The sequence below is a fragment of the Megascapheus bottae genome, chromosome 29, assembly GCF_031878675.1.
Source record: "Megascapheus bottae isolate mThoBot1 chromosome 29, mThoBot2.hap1, whole genome shotgun sequence".
Lineage (NCBI taxonomy): Eukaryota > Metazoa > Chordata > Mammalia > Rodentia > Geomyidae > Megascapheus > Megascapheus bottae.
In genome coordinates, this window is record NC_143537.1 from 11220282 (window position 1) to 11237074 (window position 16793).

At 43.4% G+C, this 16793-nt stretch overlaps 1 pseudogene; it reads left to right on the top strand.

The window, feature by feature from the left end:
- The first annotated feature begins 1532 nt into the window (after positions 1-1532).
- LOC150044746 (uncharacterized) lies at positions 1533-5656 on the top strand (annotated as a pseudogene).
- Positions 5657-16793: the final 11137 nt, after the last annotated feature.

Sequence of the window (16793 nt, forward strand, 5' to 3'; positions counted from 1 at the left end):
TGCGTAGATCAAAGGCAAACAGGCATATAAACCACTCTTGTGGTCTCTGAATCTAGAAAATATTCTTGTTCCTCACTTAATGGTTAAGAAGCAAAGCAGCATTGAAGCTGGGTAAGGTAATCCTAGCTGCTACTCAGGATCTGAGGATCAAGGTTCAAAGCCCGCCTGGGCACAAAAGGACCTGAGACTCTTATCTCCAGTTAACCTCAAGAAAACAGGAAGTGGGGCAGTAGCTCAAGGATAGGGGCTGTAGCCTTCCACAGAAGAGTTCAGGGACAGGGCCCAGGCCTATGAACCACACAAAAAAAAAAGTTTAAAAGAGAAGCAAAGCAGCACAATATGTAAATTATTTCTCAAAAATAAAAGGCAGCTATTCCCCAATGTATAAACAAAACAGTATTTGAAAAAAAAACAGCTGCAGGTATACTGTAGGCAGTGCTCAGCTTAAAACTGTAGCAATACATAGTTGGATAATTTGAATAAATATTTCCTGTGATATAAAAAGAAAACTAGGGCCGGGAGTTTGGCCTAATGGTTAAAGTGCTTGCCTAGCATGCATGAAGACCCGGGTTCGATTCCTCGGTACCACATACATAGAAAAAAGCCAGAAGTGGTGCTGAGGCTCAAGTGGTAGAGCTCTAGCCTTGAGAAAGTCCAAGGACAGTGCTCAGGCCCTGAGTTCAAGCCTAGGACTGGCAAAAAAAAAAAAGAAAACTAAAACACAGAAAAATATTATTGTCATTGTAAAATATCATTTTCTTAATAAGTTAGGGAGAAATGCATGTATTTCTCACAAATAAATTTCCACTTTTATATTTTAAAATATCTAAGACTTAGGATGGGAAAGTAAAGTCCTTACCTTTACATTAAGGAGTATTTGGATCTCATGTATGTTTGTGTCTTTTTTTCTATGACTCATTTTAGATATCCAAGTAATGGAAAATGTGTTTAAGACCTGCCAGGAAAGGCCACAGGAATGTCTTTGTGAAGTAGCAGTTGCAAGGAGTATCGAAGCAGAGGAAAACATGAGATTAGCAACAACTTTTAATTTGAGCTCCACACATAAGCCAGAGCTGATTAGTAATAATGGGAACACCTTGGGGATGAGGACTGAGGAGTTCATTAAGTGTCACAACACTCTTCTCTCTCCTGAGCATGAGGAGATGCATGCTGCATATAGGTCTCGCATGTCTCCTGTTGTTGAACAATCCCTCAGATATTCAGAGCCTTTTAGTCAAAATTGTGACAGTCCAAAAGAGCTGCAATACCATAATTCTGTTCTCCCTGCCCAAGAAATTCTCCAGGGAGGGAGGAAAAATGCTGAATGTACTGTGTGTCGAAAAATATTGTACTTAACACCGACCATCACTACACAGTTGAAAATATAGAGAGGAGAGACTCCTCGTACATGTAGTGAATGTGACAAATCTTTCAGGAATGAAATACGCCTTATAGTACCTCAGAGCAAATATCCTGAGATATATGATAAGTATATCAAGTGTGAAAATTTAATTTCTGAGAAGTCAGACCTGATGTTCCAACCTCAATCTCCAACAGAAGAGAATCCTTACAAATATGAGGAACATAAGAAAATTTCTACCCAGAAGTCAACTCTCAGCAGGCATCAGAGAACTCACACACAAGAGAAACCTTATGAATGTAACCAATGTGGAAAATCTTTCAGACAGAAGTCTCCCCTGAATTTGCATCATAGAACACACACAGGAGAGAAACCTTATGAATGTAACGAATGTGGAAAATCTTTCAGACAGAAGTCTTCCCTGAATTTGCATCAGAGAACACACATAGGAGGGAAACCTTATGAATGTAACCAATGTGGAAAATCTTTCAGACAGAAGTCTTCCCTGAATTTGCATCAGAGAACACACACAGGAGAGAAACATTATGAATGTAACAAATGTGGGAAGTCTTTCATCCGGAAGGCAAAACTCCATGATCATCAGAAAACACACACAGGAGAGAAACCTTACGTGTGTAACAGATGTGGGAAGTCCTTTGGGTGGAAGTCAAACCTCGACATGCATACAAGAATTCACACAGGAGAGAAACCTTATGAATGTAACCAATGTGGAAAGTCTTTCAGATGGAAGTCTTCCCTCAATTTGCATCAGAGTGCACATACTGGAGAGAAACCTTATGATTGCAACAAATGTGGTAAGACCTTCAGGTGGAAGTTGTATCTCGGGAGGCATAACAATTCACACATATGAGGAACCTTATGAATGTAACCAAAGTGGGAAGTCCTTCACGCAGTATTCACCCCTCAGGAAGCATAAGAGAGTTCACACACATGAGAAGCCTTAGCAATGTAATAAATGGGAAAGACTTTTTAGTCTTTGAAGAAAACTCAGCTTCTATCACAGAACCAACACAAGATAAAAACCCTTAATGAGGGGCCGGGAGTTTGGCCTAGTGGTAGAGTGCTTGCCTAGAATGCACAAAGACACAGGTTCGATTCCTCGGTACCACATACATAGAAAAAAAAGCCAGAAATGGTGCTGAGGCTCAAGTGGTAGAGCTCTAGCCTTGAGGAAAGTCCAAGGACAGTGGTCAGGCCCTGAGCTCAAGCCCAGGACTGGCAAAAAAAAAAAACAAACCCTTAATGAATGTAGCAAATGTTCATTCTTTAACCCAGAAGTCACAACTCAGGCTTTGTCACTAAACAACCACAAGAGAAAATCCTATGAATGAAATAAAAGGGAAAGATTTTCAAGAAGTCATACTTGAGTTTGCATGAGACCACACACACAGAATAGAAACCCTATGAATATAAGAAATGTTAAAAGTCCATCACGAAGGCATGGCTAAGTGTAGAATGTACATAGGAGAAAAAGACATATGAATATTACAAATGTGGATGTATGAATATTACAAATGTGGCCTGGAAGGCATACCTCTATGTTCATCACAAACCTGATTCACATAGAAGAAAAGAAAAGTAATGAATATAACAAAGTGCTATGACTTTTAACCAGAAGTCAGTCTTTGGTACATTTTAGAACATACACAAGAGAGAAATTCTGAGTAATGAAAAGCATTTAGCTATATATAGAACCTATGTATATGTAAGCATTAGGGGAAGTCTTCAAAACAGAAGTCAACCTTCAGCAAGCATTAAGAGCACTCACAAAAGAAATAAATATTATATAGGAAAACCTTTGTCAGAAACCTCTATAAGAGCTGACTGTAGCTTAGAGGTAGAGTGCTTACCTAGCAAGGATGAAGGACTGGGTTCAGTTCCTCAGTACTACATAAAAAGAACAAGCCAGGGCCAGGAGTTTGGCCTAGTGGTAGCGTACTTGCCTAGCATGCACGAAGACCAGATTTGATTCCTTGGTACCACATACAGAGAAAAAAGCCGCAAGTGGTGCTGAGGCTCAAGTGGTAGAGCTCTAGCCTTGAGAAAGTCCAAGGACAGTGCTCAGGCCCTGAGCTTAAACCCAGGACTGGCAAAAAAAAGGGGGGGCAAGCCAAAAGCATCACTGCAGCTCAAGTGGTAGAGTGATAACCTTGAGCAAAAGAAGCTCAGGCCCTGAGTTCAAGCCTGAGGATGAGAGAGAGTGGGAGAGAGAGAGAGTGGGAGGGAGGGAGAGCAAGAGAGAGAGAGAGGAAGGAGAGAGAAACTACTAAACAGTACAGAGAAATCCTTCATGGCAGAGGTAAGTCAGCTTGGGTACTTACTGAGCCAACATTTCTCATTGTGTTTACTGGTGAATTCCCTGAATATTATCCAAAGGAAGTAGACACAAACGATGGGCATTAATTACTTCCGGCTTTACAAGTAATTAGAGAGTGAAGTTGCTGACTTGTGGCCTTTATAATAGGGAATGATTTGTGAAGTTAATTTTATTAACTCAGTAATAAGAGCTCTGGCCCACTGAGACTGGACTAAGGTAATCTCCACGATGGTCTCAGGAGTGATGGATGGGGAAAGACCATCATAATTTGCACCAAGGACCTGAGCATCAATTTCTCCGCTGCTCCCTTAAAGTCTGCTGTGTGTGGTCCATGCATTAAAAACCAAATGACTTGCTATTTCAAATTCAATTTTTGAATGGAAGGTAGGGTGGAAGATACTACTCCTTGTTTATTGCAAAATTTGCACAATAGGAAAATGTTTCTCATCACATTTGCCTCAAGTTATTTATGAAACATTCAGAAAACATGTAAGGACACACTTTTGGGGATATGTTGTGTGGGGGGGTGTGTATCTCTATGTCTGTGTACACAAGTCGTTTAGCTTGAAGTTGCAGCAGAAGCACTCCTTTAGCATCTTTGCTCAATGCTTATGCTTGCCACTTGAGCCCCAGCTCTACTCCTGCTTTCTTTGGTGGGTAAAGACAAGAGTCTTAAGAATTTGGTTTTGGATGAGTAAGTCCAAAATGACTTCAGTGCTTCCTTTATATTTAAACACTCACTGATGGTGAGTCACTTGTGACTTGGTGACTCTTAGCCTGTTCTTTTGTTCTGCTGAAAGAGTTTTAATAAAACACCAGTATTCATAAAGTGAAGGACCTGTGTTTTCTCACTGTTCTGGAGATGAAGTTAACAGGAGGATGAATATCTTTCTACCACCACTAATTATTCCTTAAAGAGCTCCCTTCAGAATTTTGTACCCAAACACAACTAAGACATACATTTGTTAAACTTACAGTAGTGTAAAAATTAGAAGCATGACCAGGTGTGGTGGCTCACACCTGTAATCCGGGCAACTCAACAGGCTGAGATGAGGATCAAGGTTCAAAGCCAGCCCAGGCACAAAAGGACCTGAGAATCTTATCCCCAGTTAACCTGTAGAAAATGGGAAGTAGGGCTTGGATGAAGGGTGGTTCCTTGAGCTAAAGACCTCAGGGACAACCCCCAGGCCTAGAATAGGGTGATAGCCTTGAGCTGAAAAACTCAGTGACAGGGCCCAGGCCAAGATCAAGTCCCATGACCCCCTTCCCCCCTAAAAAAAATTAGAAACATAGAAAAGATGAAGAACAGCAGCTAGTTAGAAGATGATTGTGGAAATCCAATGGATGTGAACTGGACGTTTAACCTACTAGTGGAGTGTTTTCCTAGCATGCACAAAGACCCAGATTTGAGTACTCAGTGCCACATACATAGAAAAAGCTGGAAGTGGAGCGGTGGCTCAAGTGGTAGAGTTCTGGCCATGAGAAAGTCCAAGGACAGACTCAGGCCCTAAGTTCAAGCTCCAGGTCTGGCTAAAAAAAAATCCAAGGGATGAGAGAGACAACTAGATACAGGGAGAAATGGGGTAGGTATTTGAAGTACAGTATTATGTTCCATGTTCTCATTCTGCAATGACTGCATATACAAAGCCAGATTGCATGTTTCTTTGTCATGAGGACAGTCTCGTGGATGGTTATGGATGATAAGACGTTAAGCTAACATACTGAAAGATACCGAGCAATTGCACAAAAGAATCATGCATTTCTATTTCCTCTTCTTGACTGCTCACTTGTTCAATCCGCCACGCATCTCCTTCTACATTCTCCTGACACTTCAGGTTCCCTTTGCTTTTGCATTTGGAGCCTGTCTCTTCCACTTCTTCTCTGATAGTTTTGTAAGCAACACAGATATGACTCCTCCTGTTGCTCTGACTCTGCTTCGTGTTCTTTGGCTTTCTTAATGAACTGAACTTCATCATCCTCATCTGAGGATTCCATGGGGGCATAGTCTGGTTTCTTTTTTTTCATATATTTTTACTGTAATTAATAGAAGGGTTCTATAATATTCACCAGACAGAAGGTGCATTACCTCCCAAAGGTTGATACCCTTTCTCATGTCTTGGTCCCCATTTTCCTCCCCCCATCCCTATCCATCATCTTGTTTTCCCCCTTCCCTATCCTGTTTCAAATAACTAAATATGCATATATATATACACAATATATCAGATAACAAGGGGAAACACTGTAACAATATGAGATATCCAAGGGATAGCAAAAGAGATGAGAGATAACATAGTATATTACGCTCAGTGGGGATAGAAATCTGATGGGACCTTCCAGACTGAGAAACAGTCTCGTGGATTTGTGTTTGGCATCCAGACAAGTGAGTGCATTTCTTAACTGTCAGCCAAGACAGAGGAGGACATGAATAAGTGGACATGAATAAGCATCTGTCAGACCCCTGGATGTGGGCAGGTGGAGAAAACATAGGAATGTAGATACCATGACCGGTAGGGCCAAAAAAAGAAGGGTAAAAGAAGCAAAGAAACCAGGTGCTGGTAGCTCACGCCTGTCATCCTAGCTACTCAGCAGTCTGAGACCCTAGGATCACAGTTCAAAGCCAGCCCAGGACAGAAACTCCATGAGACACTTATCTGCAATGAACTACTGAAAAACATCTGGAATGGGTGCTGTGCCTCAAGTGATAGAGCACTTGCCTTGAGTGAAAGAAGCTAAGTGACAGCACCCAGGCCCAACGTTCAAACCGCAGGGCTGGAAAAAAATAGTTGCAAATGACAAGGAGGTGGCCAAAAGATAGAGGGACTCTAACTTGACAAACAATAGAATGGTAAGTTGCACTCAGAAGTCTTACACAGAATCTCGAAATCCCTGAGACATATCTATCTACGTATCCTATCTGTTTATCTAAATACATATTCTTTATGCATTTATATATTTGTATAGAGAGACAGATTAATATATGTGGCTATACATGCATACATAGCCAGACACATATGGGTTGGTAGTATAGTTCATGTGAGCTTGTGTGTGTTTCTGTGGATGGGTATCTCTGTTTAAGATAGAATATGTGTAAATATCTTTACAAAACTTTGACAAAATATAGATAGACATAAGCTGTTGGGGGAATCTGAAAGGACAAGATAATTCACAGGCACCTTTATCCTTATGAATTCCCCAGCAAGTTTTAATTTTTTCATTATTTTCTTTTTCTAATCCAGTACTAAGGATTCCTCTCAAGGACCAGGTGCTGCCAATTACTATTTTTTCTCATGACTGGTACAAGAAGAACTGAATCACAGTTCCACTTTTGGCTTTTTTTTGTGCTTAAGATAAAGATCTCTATCAGTGACATTTTTTCCAGGGCTGGCTTCTAACCAGGATCCTCAGATCTCAGCCTACTCTATAGCTACAATTAACAGTATGAGAACCCAGCACTGGGCATATGAGAATTCAGTTCCAATGCACAGGGCAAGAAATTCTGTGACTCTCTCAACTCCAATTAGCTACAATAAGCTAGAAGTGAAAGACCAATACCTTTGACGAAAAGATGCTCAGGGTTATCACATAGGCCCTGAAGTAAGCCCTAAATCCTATACACACCTGTGCATGCACACACTGGCACACATACACACACATGCACACACAATATCTCAGGCAATATTGTATCTTGAATTAATATCCAGAGATTGGACAAAAGCATAGCAAGTTATGAAATCTGTTTTTCTTGTCTATGTTGAGGGAAAGGAATAGGTCACAAGATGCAGAGTGAAGACTACAGAGGCAAATGCTGTGTATGAATAGCTATCCTTTAGAAAGCCCTAGGACAGGACCGGGAGTTTGGCCTAGTGGTTAAAGTGCTTGCCTAGCATGCATGAAGACCCGGGTTCCATTCCTCGGGACCACATACATGGAAAAAAAAAAGCCGGAAGTGGTGCTGAGGCTCAAGTGGTAGAGCTCTAGCCTTGAGAAAATCCAAGGACAGTGCTCAGGCCCTGAGCTCAAGCCTAGGACTGGGAAAAAAAAAATGTGCCAGAGGCAAAATGCTGAGAAGGCACTGTGAAGCAAAATGGCTTGTGCAGGATGAGGGGAATAGTGACAGTTAAGGTTGGATCTTACCTAACAAAGGCTCCTTGAGCCTGAGACCAGGCTAGTACCTAGGCTTAGTTAAAGACGTTGGGATTTTACAAACAAGGCATGCTGTTTACTACATCCACATGTATCTTGTGAGGTGGGAGGGAAGATTCAGCCTCCAGTATGTCTTTGGGGAGGTCTTCTGTGAGCAAGGAGCTTTAGTCATTGGGCCCTGAAAGGTGACCCTACCTTCCTCACAATGGAACAGAATATGGAACCCTGGTAACCAAGCCACAGTAACTGACAACCAGCTCAAGCCAGCTCCCTTGGCCTGTGGCTCAGGAACTAGAAAGATGTTGCTGTGCTGTTGCCAAAGGTCAGGAGACTCGAGTCTCAGGCATGAGAGATATGGATGCCTCGCTAGAAGATGTAGATGCTGGATCAGTGCCAAGCTACAAATCCAGTATATCAGGTCTTTCTCTAGGAAGAAAGCCAGGAAAATCCAGGGCAACTCAGATGAGGTATATTCCTGAGAGGAAACCCATTTGACCCCACCATCCTCCCCACACACTACAACCTTGTGTGCTTTCAAGTGTCTATACTGAGATGACAGTTTGTGTCATTTTCAATCTACTCTCTCCCAATTCCTCAGTGTGAAGTGTGCTCCCATTTCTGTTTGAATGATCCATTGTTTTTGCCACCATAGTGTGACCATGAGTCAGCTCAGACTCTGAATGAGCCTTGTAACGTATGGATCCTGGAGGAAGGCCTGTTGGAGACGCTGCTGATAACGCTGATCCCTGCCTACAAGAAAGGTGATCTCTTTTATGTGGGAAATTTCCTGCACAATTTCAGACAGTGGGGGACAATGGAGCAGTTGCTGGATATTCTCTTGAAAAAGTGAGTGTTCCCCCTCCAAACCCAGGCTTGCTCAGCCCCTCCTGGACCAGCCTTGGAATACGTGGCCCTTCTCTGAGCCTGTTTGATTCACTGGGGGGGTCCACAGGGGAGCTTAGCATGATACAAGTGCACAAGCTGACTACTTTATTAAGACTGGGCCACCATGCCATTTCATTTCCCTCACAAGCTACTGGAGTCTCAGCAGTGTGGTTACTGACAAGATGGATGACAGGCATGAGTGAGTGGCACCCAGTTGCAGCCCCCACCTCAGTGAGGTCCTATGAAATCCCATTTGCCAGTAGGAAATAAGGTTTCAGTAGCAATGGCCGAGGCCTGTGAAGTACTGGAGACAGAGGAAAGGCTGGGGGCTGAATCACTTCTGAGTCATCAGGTAGGGATTATGTTAGCTTTGCCTGTTAGAACCTCAAAGCACTTACATGTTGGTGTGTAGTCCAGTCCTGCCACTTGAACTCAGGCCCTGAGTGTCATCCCTTTGGTGTTCAAAAATCAGCACTGTACCATTTGAGTTGTAGGTCAAGTTCTGGCTTTTTGCTGCTTAATTGAAGACAAGTGCTTCTAGACTTTTACTCACTAGAGTGGCTTCCAACTGTGATCCTCAGATCTCAGCCTACTGAGTGGCTAAGATTAGAGGCATGAGCATTGACTTCTTTATTTAGAGCATTTATTTAATTAGAGCGTTTACTTCTTTAGAGATGCACTTTGGACAGATGCATAGAGGCCTCTTAGCAGAATTTTCATGGAACTGTATAGACATATGTCACTTGGGTAGTTTTATATTCCTGCCTGGGATTTAGCTAGCCCTGTACTTGTCATGTTCGCTCCATATTGGAAAACCATAGAGTTGACTTCCTTCTCTCCTTCCATCGCTACAGATCCATCCACCGTAGTTGGGAGGAAGATGAGCAAGTAAAGAAGTAAGTGGACTTACACAGAAATAAAAGATTTGTCATGTAAAACTGGGTATAATTTTTTTATTGGTCATGAGACTTAAACTCTGGGCCTGGGTGATGTCAATGAGCTCTTCATCTCAAAGCTATCACTCTATCCCTTGAACCATAGCATTAATTCAGGATTTTCTGGTGGATAATCGGAGATAAAGTTCCCACAGTCTTTTGTGCCTAAGCTGGCTGTGACCCTCCTTCCTCAGATCTCAAACTCTTGAGTAGTTAGACTTGCAGTCATGAGCCAGCAAGCCTGCCTAAAAATATTGGGTATTTTTGAGGCATCTAATCAAAGCACAAGTTTCTTGTTTGCACATCACTTATGATTTCTATCAGGTCTTGAGGTTGGGACTTAAGTGGATGTTAGATAACACAGTTGTAGTGCCCCCAAGGTTTGGCCTAGTGGTAGAGTGCTTGCCTAGCATGCACCAAGGCCCAGTTTCGATTGCTAGGTAGCACATCCATAGAAAAAAATAAAAAGCTGGAAGTAGTGCTGTGCCTCAAGTGGCAGAGTGCTAGCTTTGAGGAAAAAGCCCAAGGACACTGGTCAGTGCCGTAAGTCCAAGTCCCAAGACTGCCAAAAAAAATACATAACAGAGTTGTGGGTGTGATTGTGAGTGTGGACACTCATGAATTACAGCTAGGGCTGTGTGCAGAAAGTCAGATCCTGTGGGGAAACAACCTTCTCCTTGCCTATGACAGCATTTTGGAGGACTGTCTCTCAGAAGCTTCTGGAAACAGCGTGTAAAAGTCATCCTGTTCTCGGGTGTCTCTTTCCTCCTGCCAGCACACAAGTGCACATCTCTGCAGGATAGCCACAGCATTAGAGTCCTGCAAGAAAGGGGCTTTGGTAGAAGACTCAGGATGGAGAGAGAAGGGGCTCACTTTCCTTCTCCCCAATGTGCCCGCAGCATCGTGTGTTCCATGTTCACGATGTGGATGGACTTCTACCCCAGTGATTTCTATGAGGTCAAGAACTGCCACACCCTGACACGACTCAAGCTCTACATGAAGCTCCACATGCCGGCCTCGGAGCTGCTCTTCCGCTTACACATCCTTTTTGACCAGCTGGAGGAATGCGCGACCAGTAAGACCAAGAAAAAGAAGTCCTGGTGTGGGCGCCTCAGAGCCTGTGAGTAGGAAGCCCAGCTGGTCTAGGTACTGGTTGGCCCTTACTTGTACCCAGCTTGGCAAAATGCCCTTTATGGGTGGTGTTGGCCAGGTAATGTCAGTTCTCTGTTTGAAAGGACTCGGGCATAAGCACTCATTAGAAAAACCCTACATCTCCTCACTGTTCAGTCCAAACTCCAATTCTACAGCTTCCTCCATTAGAGCCTCATGGAAGTTGAGTGACACTTCCACTTGCAGAGTCCACTCTAAGAATCCTGTACCTATTTCCATTCTTAGGTTTGGGTCACCGTAGAAGAGCTGCTCCTGAACTCCAGATGAAAAACCCACCAGTGGAGCTGGTGACTGATGGACATGGAGAATCATCACTGCACTCCAGAAAGCATGGGCCTTCTGTAGAAAACACCAAACAGATTTGGAGTCCTGTGGTGGATATACCTTGTGCTCTGAACGCCATGTGTGACACAGTTGAACCCACAGATACTTTGGCGGAAGAGAAAGAGCAGCCAGAATTCACAGTCTACCCAGAGTCAGTCCACGTGAGTCAGAGCGACACTCCACTTACTGTGCAGGCTAAAGAGCCACATGCTGGGCTCATGGAAAATGTCCCCAGCTTATGTGTGGGGGAAGGAGCAAGTGCAGTCTCAATGCTAGATTCACTGGAGGAAAATGAATTGATCCTCACAGAATATCCAGACCCATCCGTCTCACCACAGGAGAACCAATCTCCAGTCGACAACCTAGAATCCATCCCCCTCTTAACTCAGGAAGGACATTCTGTTTCTCTTGAGGAGGGAGACACTTCTGAAGACTCTGAGGTAGAATTACTGCCTGAAGGCAACTTGGAGGCCAGTCTGGATTTAGAGCTTCCCTGTCCCCTTCCTAAAAAGATATCTCTTTATCTTGCTCTCATGATTGTTGTCAAGTGTTCATTGTATTTCCTTTTCTAACTATTAAATGCTCATTGTTAATATTATGGTGTACAGTTCGTCAGTCCTTATTATACTATGTTTTACTTTCAACCTACAATCTGATGCCCCAGACACATGGGTCATGGGTGTGGTAAAATCCAGACGGGTGGGAGGGTGGGAGGGAAATGGGGACTATGTCATTAGAAAGGGTATCAATGCTTGTAAAATTACGCACCTTCTTCTGGTGAATATAATGTAACCCTTCTATTAATCACAATAAAAATATTTAAAAAAATAAAATATTAGACCTTTTACAAGAGTTTACACAATAAAAAAAAAAAACCAACTGGCCTGGACCTGTACAAGATAACCTTACTGGATATACAGGGAACTATGAAATGCATGGAATTGCAGGGAATCAAGGCCGGTCCTCCTTGGAGAGACAGGTTGGCTACCAAAGCTTAAGGACAGAGCAGATGCCTGTCAATTGGGAGAAATGCCAGAGTAACTGAAGTAATATGTGGGACTCTGTTATGTGAGTTCAAGTCTGTTTATGTATCCATTGTTCTTTGTACAAATATCTAAGAAAATTAAAACTCCACAGTAGCATCAAAAATCTACTTTGGCCTTGAGTGTGGCCTAGTCGTAGAGTGCTTGCCTACTATACAAGAAGCCCTTGAGTCAATTCCTCAGCACTGCATACACAGAAAAAGCCAGATGAGCCACTGTGGCTCAAGTGTCAGAGCACCAGCCTTGAACAAAAAGTGGACAAGGACAATTCCTGGTTCCTCAGTTCAAGCCCCAGGACTAGCCAAATAAGAATTCATACCATTTTCTGCATATTTTGAAATAGATCTAATTTATCTAACCCTACTTCTTTTTTGCCAGTTCAGGGTTTGTGCCACAAAGCCAAACTCCTGGCTTCAAACCTTACTATTTTTTACTCATTTAATTTTTTTACATAATCACATTTCATGCTGTCTTCATGAATACCATAAAGCATATGCTTAGTATAATATAATGGTAAAGGTAAAACTTAAGAAATTAATAACTAAAATTTCTTTACTTTTTATTTTTATTAGTATTATACCATTAGTACAATTTTATGAGAAAAGTTACCTAGAATGTTTATTTTAGAGTCAAATAATCCATTTTGATAAATGATATCAGCCTATATCATTTATTTCAACACGTTTCAAACTATTGTTTTCAATAATTAAAATACAAATATATTTGTTATAAATGAACGTTATGACTTGGGGGAGGGGTTTTGGGGGGAAGGGAAAGGGAGAAAAGGAGGGAGGGGGTAACAGTGTTTACAAGAAATGTACTCATTACATATATAACAGCAATCTCTTTGTATATCACCTTGACAACAAAATCAAGAAGTATAAAAATTTTAAAAGTCTACATCGGGGAGAATTTTTTTTTTGCCAGTCCTGAGCACAGTCCTTGTTTTTGTTTTTGTCTTTTCTAAGGCTAAAGCTCTATCACATGTGCCACAGCACCACTTTTGGCTTTTCTATGTATATTGTACTGAGGAATCGAACAGGGGTCTGCGTTCATGGTAGGCAAGAACTCTTCCACTAGGCTAAACTCACAGCCCCAGTGGGAAGGAAATTTTTGACAAAATATGTAGGAAATATGTACACTGAGAAGGAAAACCATCAACAGAAGAAATGATATTTACATAGATGGATAAACACATGCCAGTATCATGGCACATCTCCATAATTCTAGCCTCAAGAGTGGCCTGTTTGGGCCAGGAGTTTGCCGGCTCAAGTGGTAGAGTGCTATCCTTTAGAAAGCCCTAGGACAGGGCCGGGAGTTTGGCCTAGTGGTTAAAGTGCTTGCCTAGCATGCATGAAGACCGGGTTCGATTCCTCAGTACCACATACATAGAAAAAAGCCGGAAGTGGTGCTGAGGCTCAAGTGGTAGAGCTCTAGCCTTAAGAAAGTCCAAGGATGGTGCTCAAGCCCTGAGCTCAAGCCCCATGGCTGACAAAGAAAACAAAAGAAAGTCCTATTCAAGGCTGGAGTGTGGGCTAGTGGTAGTTTGCTTGCCAAGCATGCACAAAGCCCTGGGTTCAATTTCTCTGTATCACATATACAAAAAAAAGCTGGAGGTGATCTCAGAAGGCTGAGATCTGAGGATCACAGAGATCACAGTTCAAAGCCAGCCCAGGCACTAAACTCCATGAAACTGTTCCTTCTAATAAGCACCAGAAAACCAGAAATGGCTGAAGAGCCCAGGGACATTGCCCAGGCTCAAAATTCAAGTCCCACATCCGCAAAACAGAGAGAGAGAGAGAGAGAGAGAGAGAGAGAGAGAGAGAGAGAGAGACCCAAAATGTAGATTTATAAAAGTTAAAAAACAAAAATTAAGTAGGGATATCAAGGCTTGTGAAGTATTATATTCTCTCTGGTGAATATAATGTAACCCATTAATTATAATAAAAAAGTAAAAAAATTAAATGGCTATGTGTGTTTTCTTGTACTCTGTAGACTTCAGTTAGATTGTGTTGGGAAACACAATAGGAATCATTTTAAAACAAGGTTTCCATATTAGTTGTGGGTTTTTGTACATCACAAGAATATTTTCTGCCACGTGCTGAAGACTCATCTCTGGAATCCTAGCTACTCAGGAGCCTGAGATCAGAGGATCATAGTTCAAAGCCAGCCTGGGCAAAGTCCATGAGACTCTTTATCTCTTATTAACCACTAAAATACCAGAAGTGGTGCTATGGCTCAAATTGGGAGAGCACTAGCCTTAAGCTGACGAGCTCAGGGATAGCACCCAGGTCTAGAGTTCACTAGCACAACGATGTTCATTTACCAGAGCAAAGATATGGAACCAGCCCAGATGCCCCTCAGTGGATGAGTAGATCAACAAGACCTGGTATTTATACACAATGGAATTCTATGCTGCTGTCAGAAAGAATGACACTGCCCCATTTGTAAGGAAATGTAAAGACTTAGAAAAAATCATATTAAGTGAAGTAAGCCAGACTCAAAGGAACATAGGTTCAAAGGTTTCCCTCATTTGTCCTAATCAGTAGAAACCATGTGCTCTCCTAGCAGAGATTTGCAATAGAACAAAACCTAGATACATAAGGCCATATAGAATATGATAAATGAAGAAACCTCCAGGATATAGAAACAAAAGCCATATAATGAGTGATGGTTGTCTTTAATGTACTATGTTATCTCTCATCTCTTTTGCTATCCCTTGGTTATCTCATATTATGATAGTATTTCACCTGGTAATTTGAAGTCGGATAGGGAAGGGATGGGGGTGGGGGAGGGAAATGGGGACCAAGACATGAGACAGGGTATCAACACCAAGCACCTTCTATCGGTGAATGTAATGTAATCCTTCTAATAATTACAATAAAACTATATGAAGAAAAAGATACCCTGTAGATTGACAGGAGCCTTTTGCACTTGTAGATAATTAAAGACCTAATACCCGGATTGTACAAAGAAGTCAAGAAATGCAAGAGGCTAAGCGTTAACTACCCCATTAACAAAGTCAAGTAGAGACTACTTTGTGTATGTGTGTGTGTGTCACTAATGGGGCTTGAACTCTGGGCCTGGGAGCTGTCCCAACAAAAGCAGCACCAGGCTCGCCTGAGCCCAGAGAGCACCCATTCCTCCCAACAACCCAACCAGGGCACTTTCTCACCTGGGCTCAGCTGGGGAGGCGCGGGATGCACCATCGCCGAGCAGGAGGTGGAAGATCGGATGTTGGAGTCCCCGAGTCACACCCAGATGAACTGGAACCTTCCACAAGAAGGCGAAAGCATAACTTAGGAAGTGGAGAAGAAGGAACCTCGAGCACATTGGCTCCACGGTGCCCAACATTGGCGTTGGCAGCGGTGACTCCGCATTCTCCCCCCCCCCCCAGCAGCGAATTGGTGGTAGCGTCCAATTCCCGGAAGTGAGCAGCAGAAGTGAGCTGGAAGTGCCTGGGAGTCAGAGCCAGGGCTGGGCCGCCTCCACTTTCCTCGACGCCCCTCGGCCCACGGTTGTGGACCGGCTCCACCCTGCAGCAAGAAAAGGCGAGGCCGGCCGCCGTGAAGCAGCAGAAGGAGAAGCAGCTTCAGCAGGGGTGGCTCTGGGACTGGTGGCCCTGGTTTTCCCGTCCTACGTGGGGCTGTGGGCTCTGCACCATGAGCAGCAGCCCCACTGGGATCAGGGGCCACGCTGGTCCCCCTGGCCAGACAGGTGAGTGACTTGGGGTGGGGGGGCCAGGGATGCTCCATCCTCCTCCCCGACAATGGTTTTACTGCAAACCTGCAGCTCATTCTTCCCCGCCTCGTGTCTGTGTCCTCAAAGACGACTCTGCAAGGGTCAGCGCTTCTTCCCATTACTATTACTATTGTTGTTATTATTAATGCCAGATGGGGTAAATTGAGGCACCTAGGGCAGAGATTTATCCACTCGACTGAGTTAGAATTAGAACCCAGGGCCCTTGATACCCCATCCAGAACTCTTGCTTCAAATTTCCAGACTTTCTTTCCAGTCTTCCTTGTTCTGTTGCCCACTCCTGTCCCCTGACCTGCTCAAGTACTCTCATTCTGGGAAGAACGGGGTCTGCATGTCTGTATCCAGCGTGTGATGCCCTGGGTAGGGCTGGTTCCCTCTTCACCTCTGTTCCCCACCATCACCCCCACCTGCCGATCCTCGTATTTCTTCTCAGGCAGTCTCCTTTGAAAATTACCTGCTCCCCTGACCCTCTGCAGCTTTCCCCTTACTATTTCTGTGTCGAGTCCTGTGGATTCCTTGGGGAGTGAGTGCTATGATCTTCTTGGAACTTCAGATCCCCTGGCTGGAGTGAAAGATGAATTTCTGGTTCTTCAGGAACTTGTCACTTTTGACTTTCCAGGAGTACAGTGGTGTCTGAGTGGTGGGATCCCCCAAGACGTTCCAGTTTCAGTTGCCTGAGGGTAGAATGCCCCATGCCTTCGTTCCCCTCTCTGAACTGATGGGACATGGTTGGTTTTATTTTGTTGCCACTTCTGGGCCTTGAACTGAGGGCCTGAACACTGTCCTTGGGCTTTCTCAAGGCTAGAGCTCTACCACTTGAGCCCCAGCACCACTGC